This window comes from Schistocerca gregaria, chromosome 2 (assembly GCF_023897955.1).
Source record: "Schistocerca gregaria isolate iqSchGreg1 chromosome 2, iqSchGreg1.2, whole genome shotgun sequence".
NCBI classification, from domain to species: Eukaryota; Metazoa; Arthropoda; class Insecta; order Orthoptera; family Acrididae; genus Schistocerca; species Schistocerca gregaria.
Window position 1 is genome coordinate 460,934,133 of NC_064921.1, and position 13,102 is coordinate 460,947,234.

Below are 13,102 nucleotides of genomic sequence, written 5' to 3' on the forward strand. Positions count from 1 at the left end.
CTCTCGAAGGACTGTTCTTACATTCGTCTGTTTCGTTCCCGTGTTACGTGTAATTGCACGAGTGCTGATTGAAGGATCCCGCTCCACATGCTGCAAGACAGCTTCCTCAAATTGCAGCGTTCTTACCGTGCGACGGCGTCCCTGTCCAAGTAACCTGCAAAATGACCCGGTATCACGCAGACGTTGATACACAGCAGCAAAGGTCGTATGATGCGGGATACGGCGACTAGGATATTGTTGATAAATCCGCTGTGCAGCTCATCCGTTGTGGTGCGCTACGTAGTGTACTCACTCCAGGTGTATCGCTCCATTAGTAAACAGAGACAATGCACTACTACACTGGTGGACAGCAGTTGCCTACAACTGAAGAGCGTAATACGCCCTATAACAACCGAAGAGCTATTAAGTCCTCCCCCGGTTTAAATAATCCTCATAGGATAAAATGACACTAGGGAAAAATATTTGTTTTGATGTCCCCCACAACCTCCCAGAGTTTGTCTGTTTAAATACTGTAGAATACTGTAGAATCTGATACGCGAATAATCATTATGAATTTACGTACGGTTGCAACTGATGACATTACGAAACGTATACTTGTATAGAGAAATATAACTGATTGTTCTTAAAATTAGATATGATCTTAGAGCGGAGATCAAGTCGAGAATGAGAACCAAAACAACTCGCCGAGGAGACGAGAAGAGCACTGCAAAGGCGGCAGGAACTTAGAGCACAAGCGTCCTCAAGTTACGAGCACAGCTCCGACGGGGAACAGAACAAGGCGAACGCTGTTCTCAAGCGACTGGCAATCTGCCAACACCACTCGTTTTCTGCTTTTTGTCGGAGAGCTCATGAAAGTTACGCGCCACAGTTCGCGCTTGCTGCTTGTGATCAATGGATCAGTAATAAGGTACGATCCCCTCCAGGTTACTGAATTATGTGACTTTGCAGTGTACCAATCTGCAGCAACGCAAGTACTTTATGTAGTTCTGTTGCGCTTTCCGGCAAGAAAAACGAGAGTCTGCAATGAGCAGCGATAAGGCCGACGTCGAATCGAGTGAACTGAGAATGTAGGGCTGCTTCCATAAGTTTTTAAATCTTTATTTATTCCCCAAGGCATTTTACACTACTTCCAGCCTGACGTTTCTAATCTGAACTTACGATAAGCAGATATTGTGTAGCAACACATTCGTCGTTAAGAACTTGCTTTCCCTGGAGCTAGTGTTCCATCAGAGGGAAGTTCAGATTACATAGTTACTGCTACTCATCTGCCAAATACTGAATTTTCAACGCTTTATATTTCCAGCGATAAATCACTTATTCCTCACAAGCAAACGAACATCTTTTAAGATGTTCAAGCGCAGCTTTTAACAGTCCTTCGAACTATCCATAGCACGCCTACGATATCAAATCTATGAACAATCGTCACAAAGGTTTTAGTTTCTTCCTGCTACTGTTGGATATTGAATCTGCTTGCATTATTCTTACGGTTATCTGTTAAGCGGCAAAATTTGTCGTGCAACTTACTTGTTAGTAGTAACGTAATATCTTGTACATTGTGCAGTTGGCATTGGATGCTGTTCCAGGCGAGAACCCTGTCGTAATTTTTTTTCCCCGAGTGTCAAGAAATCGACTAGACCACAGGGGTATCAGAATTAATAAAATAAATTCTCCCATATTATGTGTACTAGTACCGAAAGATCGAAAGCTACCGACAAGTTTTCGTTTCTTACGTTATTCCCCATAGAGGAAAGTTTAGCGTCATCCCAAGCATCGTATGCAGTTTGTAATTTACGAATTATTAACCAAGCCTTCCATTTTCTATCAAAAAATGGTTCAAATGGCTCTGAGCACTATGGGACTCAACATCTGAGGCCATCAGTCCCCTAGACTTAGAACGAGTTAAACCTAAGGACATCACACACATCCATGCCCGAGGCAGGATTCGAACCTGCGACTGTAGCAGCAGCGCGGTTCCGGGCTGGAGCGCCTAGAACCACTCGGCTACCGCGGCATTTTCTATCGCTGGGTGTAAGTGGACTAACGAACCGCCAGCACTAAGGTTTCAGGAAAGAAAAAGTGAATATGGAAATAACATCTACTTCATTCACATACATTTTTCTCAATCATTTTCCTTCTTCTTTGATCTTCCAAATATTCTTTCAATGGAGCACGAATTCATTTAGTCTTCTCAGAGAGAATGCTTTGGTGATTGTATGTGACAAAGTTAAAACAGCTTATCGGCCCAGGATTCGAACTCGGCCGCTGGCTTTCGTTGCCAGCGGACTGCCATTAACCCCATCTAAGCACGTTACACGGCCAACTCAATGCCTCTACTTACCACAGGCAGAGCCCCTTTCCACCCAAACTCGGCCACTTTAATGGGTGAAGAGATTTCAAATCTACGTAAAGTCACGCCCATTGCAAGGTGATATTATTGTGAAGTTGATATTATTATGAAATTAACTGCTACGACCGACATTTTCTAAAGCTAACATTGCTAGGTACTCTTATTGGTTATTTCTTAGTACTCCAATTACATTTTCAAGCTCCGAGATCAGTGACAGAATATGTATCTAGCGGTAATAGGAACCAGGTTTCCAGGATCGTGCTGATATCCAGAAACGACTTATCTCAAGAACGAACGCACGACATCTCTTAGAGTACTAGTATTGCAAACAGGCGCTATTGTTTAGTGAAGCAGTGAAAGATCAAGGCGATGCCAAGCGAACTGTAATTACCTAACTGTGTTGTGGCATTGGTGAAATTCAGTGGAGTTGGTATGATGGCTATGAACTGTTTTACATGCATGGGGTCCGAAAATTAGTTTCGGTCGATGGCTCACTTAAAGCGTCGTCCTGGACGTTTTGCCTTGACTTAGCCTCTTCAGCGTTCTGACTTGGAACTCATGGTATAACTTTAGGGTGGACTAAAGCGTCCGTTAGGTTCCAGAACGTTTTGCTCAAACACAAGGCAACTACTATTTACCAAGTTTCAGTATGGAACTAAAATGTGGACGATAAACACTACATGCAAGCAGAGAGTAGAATCTTGTGAAGTATGGTCCTACGGAGGAATGCTGTAGATTAGATGGATATAGCTAGTAATTAAGAAGTCATAACGATTTGAAAAGTTAGGAAAGAACTATACGACACAATACTAAAATAAGAGGTAAGTTGATAGGACACGTCGTGATGCATCAAGGAATCGTAAATTTAGCAGTAGGAGGAAGATAAAAGTCCTAGGTTTGAATACAGGAAGAAGCTTCAAATGGACGAAGAGCGCAATAGTTATGCAGATATGAAAACTATGACAACAAGATAGACTGGCGGGGAGAGCTGCATCATCGCAGACTTCGGATGGATGAATACAACATCCGTTGTGAGGAACATGGCTTTTATCTCTGGTGCGAAAAGAATTTGTATCCACAGATTTTTGCCCATTCATTGCGCTGTTACGCATCAAATATGAGGGGGTATTCATTTCAGAACATTCGTCAGCAGCAGCATTCTGCCTAATGTAGCTAACTTACGAGAGTTAGTCCTAAAGTTTTAATTGTTGTTGTTGTGGTCTTCAGTCCTAAGACTGGTTTGATGCAGCTCTCGATGCTACTCTATCCTGCGCAAGCTTCTTCATCTTCCAGTATCAACTGCAGCCTACATCCTTCTGAATCTGCTTAGTGTATTCATCTCTTGGTCTCCCTCTACGATTTTTACCCTCTACGCTGCCCTCTAGTACTAAATTGGTGATTCCTTGATGCCTCAGAACATGTCCTACCAACCAATCCCTTCTTCTAGTCAAGTTGTGCCACAAGCTCCTCTTCTCCCAAATTCTATTCAATACCTCATCATTAGTTATGTGATCTACCCATCTAATCTTCAGCACTCTTGTGTAGTTTCTTTTAATTGTCACCTCTAATAAAAAAGCTAATTTTTGTATGTTTGCAGGTACATATCTGAAGTCTCTGAAATTCCTGCTCGACAGTACAGTAGCACGTTACTAAAGGAGCCATCACAAAACATAGTTCGGAACTATTGCACGGAGATTTGAAAATGTACCAATACTGCTGACATATAGCTCCGAAAAAGCAAAAAATTAATTACGCAACTTTATTTCTTTAAAGTTTCTGTAGTTCCATTTCATGTACATTTAAAGGGGCCTGCGACTGATCAAAGACTTGAAAAAATTAATATCGACCAGTGTAATTCTATTAATTATTTCATTTGACTGCCAGTAACGGTGCCTTATTGGCTTTGTTTTCAGGACCCGACACATGTAGCTAGATAAGTCATCAAACAGTCTATGATATTATAGAGACCACTAATTTCAAATGGTTTTTGTAGATTTCTAAAACTCCTCTGTAGTTATAGGCCTGAAGAGTCCACATCTATAGTGCTTAGAGCCATTTGAACCATTTGAAGTCCACGTCTACGGAGAAGTTTTAGAAATCTACGGATACCAGCCGAAATTAGTAATGCGTATTAACATCACAGACGGTTAGATGACTTATCTAGCTACGTGTATAGAGGCCTGATGATGGCGCCAGTGAGGCACCGAAACTGGTAGACCAATAAAATAATCAATAAAATTGCGGCTGTCGGTATTCGCTTTCTTCAATTTTTTTTCAGGTAGGTAGTTAAAACTTTATGACAACCCCTCGCAAGTTACGTGTATTAGAAAGCATATTAAATCACGCTGCTGCTGATGATGATGATGACGATGGTCATGAAATGACCGTCAAACTGTCTCCCGCCTCATAAGTCTACAGTACGGAGCTGGTCGGGTGGCGCGGACGCCAACGGAAGTCAAAGTTGGCGCTGCGTGTCTGAAGAATACGGCGAGCGCTTCGCAACCCATTTCCCGCAAGGATATTATCTGCGGGAGCAGCGGAGCGCAGCAGCCCAGCGGCGCCTGAAATTCGCGCGATTCCTGTCCCATCCCGCGGCCGGCCTGGAAATAATACGCGCCATCTCCCGGGAAACTTTATCAAGACACTGAGCAAACCCTGAGATCTGATACGTTCGTGCGCCGCAGCAGTCGATCGAGATGGAACTTATGAAAGCCCGGAAACCTTAATAAAAAGGGCCACGCACCCTTTTTTTCCAGGAGGAAGTCGACGCAGCTGCTAACCCCGTATCACATCTCTTCGGCATGTTCCACATATACGTAGAAGCGGGGTAACTCCAGAAACTGTCTCCAGGCAACAAGAAGGCTCCGTTTATATGACTTAGAGTTAACGCAAGTCTCTCTCATGAGAGAACTTCGTTGCCAGCCATTGTCTCGTACATTACACGCAATGAGCAAAACAGTATCTAGTGCCTGTGAAATATAGTTCGTGATAGAACCTGCAGCAACAGAAACAATAAAAATTCAATTCTGAACTTATTTTAATTTTAGAGTTGCACATATCTTTATCTGCTCGAGTTTTATTGCATGCCATTGCCAAAAGAACAGAAAAAATCCAAATATATAATAATTTATGTTTCAAACTGGCTCTGAGCATTATGGGACTTACCTTCTGAGGTTATCAGTCCCCTAGAACTTAGAACTACTTAAACCTAACTAACCTAAGGACATCACACACATCCACGCCAGAGGCATGATTCGAACCTGCGACCGTAGCGGTCGCGTGGTTCCAGACTGTAGCGCTTAGAACCGCTCGGACACTCCGGGCGGCAATTTATGTTTGCAACTATGTACATATGTATGTATGTGTCGATATATATGTATGTTGTACAACTCTTCCTAAACCACTGGACCGATTTCGACCAAACTTGGTACACATATCTATTACTGTCACGCAACAATCGCTGTAGAACCGTCTACCTATCATAGTTCAGGACATATTACCTCAAAAACAATGAGATGCGTGAAAAATAGCCGCATTGTGCCTGAAGCTTCAACGTATTTCGTAGATAGTAACCACGTATGCTATTAAATACACCTATAAAATTACATCAAAGTACCAAACGTAATTCAGGACGGGTCCAATGAGTTATATGACCCCCCCCCCCCCCCCAAACCCACAACGAATTTGTGATGTCACACTAGTTCCCTTGTCCACCACATTTCGCGAACGCACGGATTGTTTATAGTAACGATGGGAGTGTAATATGCATATTGTTATCTGTTCTACATTTAATTGGCGTTTGGAGTGACATCTCGTGGCAGTGATGGGAGCTACGAGCTAGTCAACTAGAGAGGAGGCGGTATCTAGCGGGAAGAACAGTAAATAACCGCCGCAGCTCCTAAGAGCAGCGACACTAGACTTGAATCTATCCATATTATAAGGTCAGGCACTACTGCACGGATTTTGATACGCTTTCACTTAGACTGATTAACAAGGAAGGTTTGTGCATCAGTACATACTGTACAATTTGTGTATATTACTATGTATTATGCACAAGTTGTCAGCCCAAAGGTACTTAGTCCTAATATTCATTAAATTACGTAACTCACCCAGGGCTTTGAACCCAGCTAATCCTGACTGTGGATCCTGAGGGAACTGCTGAGCCGACTCGCTTGGTCTACTGGAAGATTCAAGTGAAAAGGACTAAACGTCGAAGTTCAATGTGCGTGTCCATTGTACCGAGAGTCGTGGAGGATTTTCATGCAACTGGTTGAACCCAATGAGAACGCATCGTATTAGAATCAGTGTGAATCAAGTCACCACGCTAAATTCTTTCCTGGTTACGGTTATTTTGATGCCGATAATAGCTACGGCCCGCGTTCGTAAACAGTCGAGCTGAGCAGCGATCTCTGTTTGTTTGTACGACACCTGTTTACGTGTCGCGTGGACGCTTTTCCGAGCTCCGTAATTTTTTCAGCAGCTCACTCTTACGCCTGGGGGTCGTAAAGTGTCGTCGGTGACTCAGGCTGAATAATTTTGACCGGCTCCTGCTGTCTGCACAAAAAAAAAAAAAAAAAAATAGAAAAGAGGGGAAAAAAGTTTCCCTTTCGTTACACCGAACTGGCGTTCCGCTAAAAATACAGGAACGCGGGAGCATGAAAAATAGGTTGACACGTTACAGACGGGGAGATGGGCAGCGGCTAGGCGAGCTAAATCAGGAAGCGTGGACAGTTCCGAAGTTGGCACCACCTCCGGCCCCTGTTGAAATAAACTAATTGCCGCTCAGAAGTCTCAAAGCCCGGCCAGCTTCGCGTTTCCCTTTTCAGCAGCGTGTGTTTACCACGATGTATGCTCTTTTCAGAAAGTGAAAGACGATGTTACCGTCACAGGAGTTGTTGAATCACCGGCGTTTGGAAAGTTCGCGACGCGTGCTAGTGAGATATCGAGCAGTATCAATGCACGGAGAGCGATAAGAGAGCTGCGAAGCAGCCGCCTGCTAGCTGTGTGACTCGTGAGCTGCTCGCTTGACTAACCGCGCGTGACAGCCCAGAGCTAGCGAGCAGCGGGCTGTGATGCAAGCAGCGAATGCTCCGCGCAACACGAGGACAAATTCGTTTTATACAATGGCAGTACGTATAAAGTCAACAACAGTTTTACGAAAAGACATCACCTAGGAGCGAGTGATGCCCTTTTGTGCACACGTGGAGACGAAAAAGGTATGAACTAAATAACTGTAGGCTGACAGAAAAAAAGTCAGACGGAACAAATATTAAGATGTAAGTGTCTAATGGGGTGCAATTCTCCAAATGGTTACCACATTGTTAGAAACGACAAACATTAGAATTCACACTTCTGAAGAAGTTATGAGCTTTGATATGAATAGCCAGTAGGTGTCAGACCTTCCCCCAGCAAACTTTATAGAGAAACCAGGAGATTCGTACGAAATTTGCGAATATTAATAGTTTTAAAAAGATAACAGTATTTGGAATAAGTGCCGTTTGGATAATAAAGGGAAAACGTCTTTAAAAATAAACTGAACGACGTGAAATGATGATAATAAATTTATGATACAGCCCAGTATATGCATTTCCATGTGTCCAAAAATGTGTTTTGATTCGGAATGTATGTCCAGGCTTGTATGGCGCGCAGAAATCAGGGACTGCCACGTAACCTACAACGTTAGCTCGACAAACATTTTCAATTACAGTAACCACGTTAGGCGTTAGCAGCAATAGGTAAAGCACAATTCAAAGCGACAGTGACAAATATGTTCGTCGTTTCGGGAAGTATAATTGTTTAGCGAAGTCAATTTGTACGACGGTGGAGTTAATTGTCTCGGTTACTATCTATGACAACGCTCTACACAAATTATCCAGTTAATAAATACTTTTAAAAATAAGATAGTATTTACAGTAAGATAATGTGTAAAGGAATCTCTTATTCAAGATAATATGAAAAGGAAATCTTTTATTCGCGATAAGTTATCTTCGTACAGTATGGATATTTCATTATCCCCTTTTGGCTACTATAATTAGAAGTCTCTTTTGCGTTAGCATTTTCCACAAACAGCACGTTTTATCGCAAAATCGGTATGCAATGTCAGAAGTTGGTTTAAAAAACCTATATAACGATACCTCATTTATCCCTATACGCCGCGCGGGATTAGCCGAGCGCTCTGACGGGCTGTGCGGCCGGCCGAAGTTGCCGAGCGGTTCTAAACGCTACAGCCTGAAACCGCGCGACCGCTGCGGTCGCAGGTTCGAATCCTGCCTCGGGCATGGATGTGTGTGATGTCCTTCGGTTAGTTAGGTTTAAGTAGTTCTAAGTTCTAGGGGACTGATGACCACAGATGTTAAGTCCCATAGTGCTCGGAGCCAGTTGACCCATTTGACTGTGCGGCTAATCCGGAGGAGGTTCGAGTCCTCCCTCGGGCATGGGTGTGTGTGTTTGTCCTTTGGATAATTTAGGTTAAGTAGTGTGTAAGCTTAGGGAGTGATGACCTTAGCAGTTAAGTCCCATAAGATTCTACACACATTTGAACATTTTTATCCCTATACGATTAGTATGTGTTGGTTTGAAAAATAACATATGTGATAATTTTGATACCATGTTAAATATGCGAATAAAATGAACAATCTCAGTACAGGTGGCAGAAACTACCCTGACTCAGGACAATAAGAAATTGGCTCACTCTCTGTTGTCGTTCATACTTCTCCCAATGGAAAGATACTTTTTCGTTTTATATCCATCTTCTTTGGGTGGTAGTAGTATATTTACATCATTGTATGTTTATATCATTGTACGTGAGTAATACTTAAAAGCAGAATATTTCTGAAACATATGAATCATGAGTGGATTGCTTTCTCATGAAATCAAAAGCCGCTAAAAATATTAAAAAGTCTTATTTGTAATAAGAGTTGTATAGAATGGTGCAAGTTCTTTTTGTTGTTAATATTACTATTGTTATTAATGAGCAGAACAGCTAAAGATGCAGAACAGGTAAAGGAACGTGCTTCAAAGGTGTGAAAGTATCTCCAGATTAAATTAGAGACATCTGCCTGATCACTTACTTTTGCCCTAATGATTAAAGTGACGTGTAGTGGCAGGATTCCACGAGACACCAAAAGCTTCGGGCAAGCAGCATGATCCATGACTGCTCATACGTCGCCTAAAACGCATAGAGATAGCCCCGGAACTGGGTATCAGATTTTCTCAAGAGTGTTGAAGACAAGTGACCTGGGGGACGACACAAGCTCGTTCATATCCGTTGACTGTTCTCCAAACCATACTAACATAATAAGGAGAGTCTTACTGAAAGTGCAGGATACATGAAGGCTGCCACAGACAAACAAATAACTGCACGTATAGGACAGTAGAATCCTCTATCGTTCGCCGGTATATGCAACAAACAGCTAAATATGATCAGACAGTAGGTTTCTGTGTCGTTCGCCGATGTACACAACAGATATATCGTTCACCAGTATACACAACAAATACCTGCACATTATCAGAGAGTAGCTCCTGTATCGTTCGCCGGCATACAAATTTATAACTGCACGTGCTTTGTTTGTAGGTTCCTATATCATTCGTCGGTATACACAACTGATGCATGTGACCGAACATTTTGTTCGTGTGACGTTCACCGGTATACAGAACAAATAACTGCAGGTGATCAGACACTAGGTTCCTGTATCGTTCGCCGATATACACATCAATTAGTTGCACCTATTCTGACAGCAGGTTACTGTATCGTTCTGCAACAGGAAATGCACTTACAGGAGATTATGCAAACGTGTTACGCGGTATTTGTAGTTCCCAAACTGTTGCAGAATAAGGAACTAACATTTTTGTACAGAATGAGCACTGTCGTGTTGCTTCATTCCGTGGACTTACGGTTTCGTAGAGTTACATTTAAGACAAATTTATCGCTTGTACTCGGTTCTGAAGCCGAGCTCACCAAGCACGCCTTTGCGGTGGTGCTCATATCGCAAGTAAGCCGGTTAGAATGCTGGTAGTGGATCAAATTTTCACTGCCAGTAGTTGGTAGACAGGCGTAAAGTTCCTGATGACCAGTCTTTGCGTCATTGTCCTGGATTAAATTCCAAACGTCTCCGCAATGTCTCATAAAATGAGGGCACTCGAAACTGTTGATGGTGATCCGTCCGTCGAATGTGGGCGTTAAGTTTGACGGCTCCCTTGCTGCTATTCGAGAGAAGCAGCCTATGTACTGGCACCGGGTTTCAGCATCTGCCTTCTCTCATCGTCATCGTGCAATACAAAGAGAACACTACGCTATACGCGAATCCATTACGCTCGTCGAAACTCGACAAATACACATACCACACAAATCTTACATATCTGCATGCATAAGGGCAATTGTGCATGGAGAAGAAACACCCTTTCCGAAAGGCGGCTGAACCCACTCATTGGGATTTTCCAACCAACAATGCCATGCAACATTCGCATTGTTCTTTTAAGTGATTACAATAGAAGAAAGTAAGATTAGGGTTAAAGGTTCCGTGGACGTCGAGGTCATTAGGGACGGGCACAAGATCGGATTGGAAAAGGGAACTAGCCGTGTAATACTTCAAAGTAATTATTCCATCTTTTGCCTTAAGTCGATTAGGAAAACGACGAAGAACCTAAATCTGGATGGCCGGACGGAGATTTAAACGGCGGCCTTCCTGAATGCGAGTCCAGGATCTTACACACTGTGCCACCTCCCTCGGTGATCACCGATCAGGACAAGAGCAGGCTGATATTTCCGGCGTACAACTGATTTTGATACGCGATGAACGTGACGAGGTAAGCAGCATGAAGATCAAATGGCAACTCATGCTGAACTACAATAATGTACTGAGAGAGCCTTATGAGAGTAAGTATCATAACGATGTTACGATGAAAAATCTTACTAGTAAAAGCTGTGGTCCAAATTTGTTTACTTTTTGAACCTGCCCAAAAAGAACTAAAAAACAATAAAAGGAAAAAATATTAATTCGAGTTCGCTGTGTAACAGAGCGTCACCCTCGCTAATTGACCAGCGTAGATGATACAGAACTGTAGTGAGTCCACCCACAGAGGCCGTCCTCAGATATGCACAGGGGAAAATGAAGGATATCATAACGGGGAAATTATGCTTGACCAGGTCAGGATTTTCCACATTTTCCCTAAGTAATAAGGGCGCTTCCTTTTCAAGCAGTGACTCCTGTCTTCGGCACGTATGGAGATGTAGAACAAAGTGCACAACATCCGCTCGAATATTTTTTCTTTCGTTTTAGATCAGCAACCGTTGTCACCCTATAAAGGCAGAAACTCTGTTTTTTTTTTTTTTTTTTTTTTATAAATAAGACGTGCTATGCTCTTGATTTCATTAACATGTTAAGAAAACAAGAGCCGGCCTGAGTGGCCGAGCGGTTCTAGGCGCTATAGTCTGAAACCTCTTGGCCGCTACGGTCGCAGGTTCGAATCCTGCCTCAGGCATGGATGTGTGTGATGTCCTTAGGTTAGTTAGGTTTAAGTAGTTCTAAGTTCTAGGGGACTGACGACATCATAAGTTAAGTCCCATAGTGCTTAGAGCCATTTGAACCATTTTTTAAAAAGAAAACAAACAGAGAAGCTGTCGTGACATCTGAAACATTCTTCCGCCGATACTTTTTTTAGCTGAGCAACGAATTTTTGGGATACCTATAGAGGTGACTGGGTGTAGTGTGCTCCTAAGGGCTACTACTTCTGGCATTAAACCGGTCCAGAGAGAGTGCCACGGGTTCGCGGTAGCAGGCCAGTCTATCGGGCAGGAAAGCGAGAATGGAGAGCTGGCGGAATGCGCGCTATAAGAAGCGGATATTGATTGAATGCCTGACGCGGGCCCGCCCCCGTACATTCCTGGTGGGCTTCATAAAACGCGCTCCGGACGCGCGCCGCTGCCGTTTTATGAGACGGACGAGGAGCCACCGCGCCGGCATTCCGGCCGCGCTACCCACTACCCACCACCCACTAGCCGCTCATCTCGCCTGCCCACCCTATAGGTCAACTGCAAGCCGTTCCCTTAACCGCTGCAAGTCTTCGTGTCGACGTCATGACCAGCAAGGTGTGATAACGACGAGATTGTATGGAGCACCAACTTCTTCGGCAGTTATGTAACTCTCGGGACTGCGTTAGGCCATTCTGGCATCTAAAAAACCAGCCAGTGTAGTCTGCCTACGTAGCTGAGTTGTCAGTGCAATTGACTGCCACGCGAAGGACATGGGTTCGACCTCCGGTACTGTCAGAAATTCTTTCTTGGTAGGAGGACTCGATCGCAGTACACATAGCCTCTTGATGCCAAATGAGGAGCTACGTGACCGAGTACTAGCGGCCCCATATCATAAAAACTGACAACGGCCGGGAGAGCTCGTCGGCCGCGTTGGCCGAGCGGTTCTAGGTGCTACAATCCGGAACCGCACGACTGCTACGGTTGCAAGTTCGAATGCTGCCTCGGGCATGGATGTGTGTGATGTCCTTAGGTTAAATGGTTTAAGTAGTTTTAAGTTCTAGGGGACTGATGACCTCAGATGTTAAGTCCCATAGTGCTCAGAGCCACTGGAACCGGGAGAGCTGTGTGCTGATCCCACGCCCCTCCATGCTGCATCCAATAACGCCATTGTCAGAAGATGGAAGGGCGGTCGGTCGGTATCGATAGGCCTGTCAGGGCCTGTGGACGGATTATTTTATTTATGTATATACACTGGTGACCAAAATGAAAGCAACAAACCGCTA

At 43.7% G+C, this 13,102-nt stretch overlaps 1 protein-coding gene and 1 non-coding gene across 12 annotated transcripts in view; one reads left to right on the top strand and one right to left on the bottom strand.

Annotated features, from left to right (window-relative positions):
- LOC126325899 (protein muscleblind-like) overlaps positions 1-13,102 on the bottom strand; it is a 576,348-nt gene that overhangs the window by 317,769 nt on the left and 245,477 nt on the right. The window lies entirely within an intron of this gene.
- On the top strand, positions 11,744-11,827 carry Trnaf-gaa (transfer RNA phenylalanine (anticodon GAA)). The gene is given in 2 exon segments: positions 11,744-11,783; positions 11,793-11,827. It is a non-coding gene; the product is annotated as a tRNA-Phe (tRNA).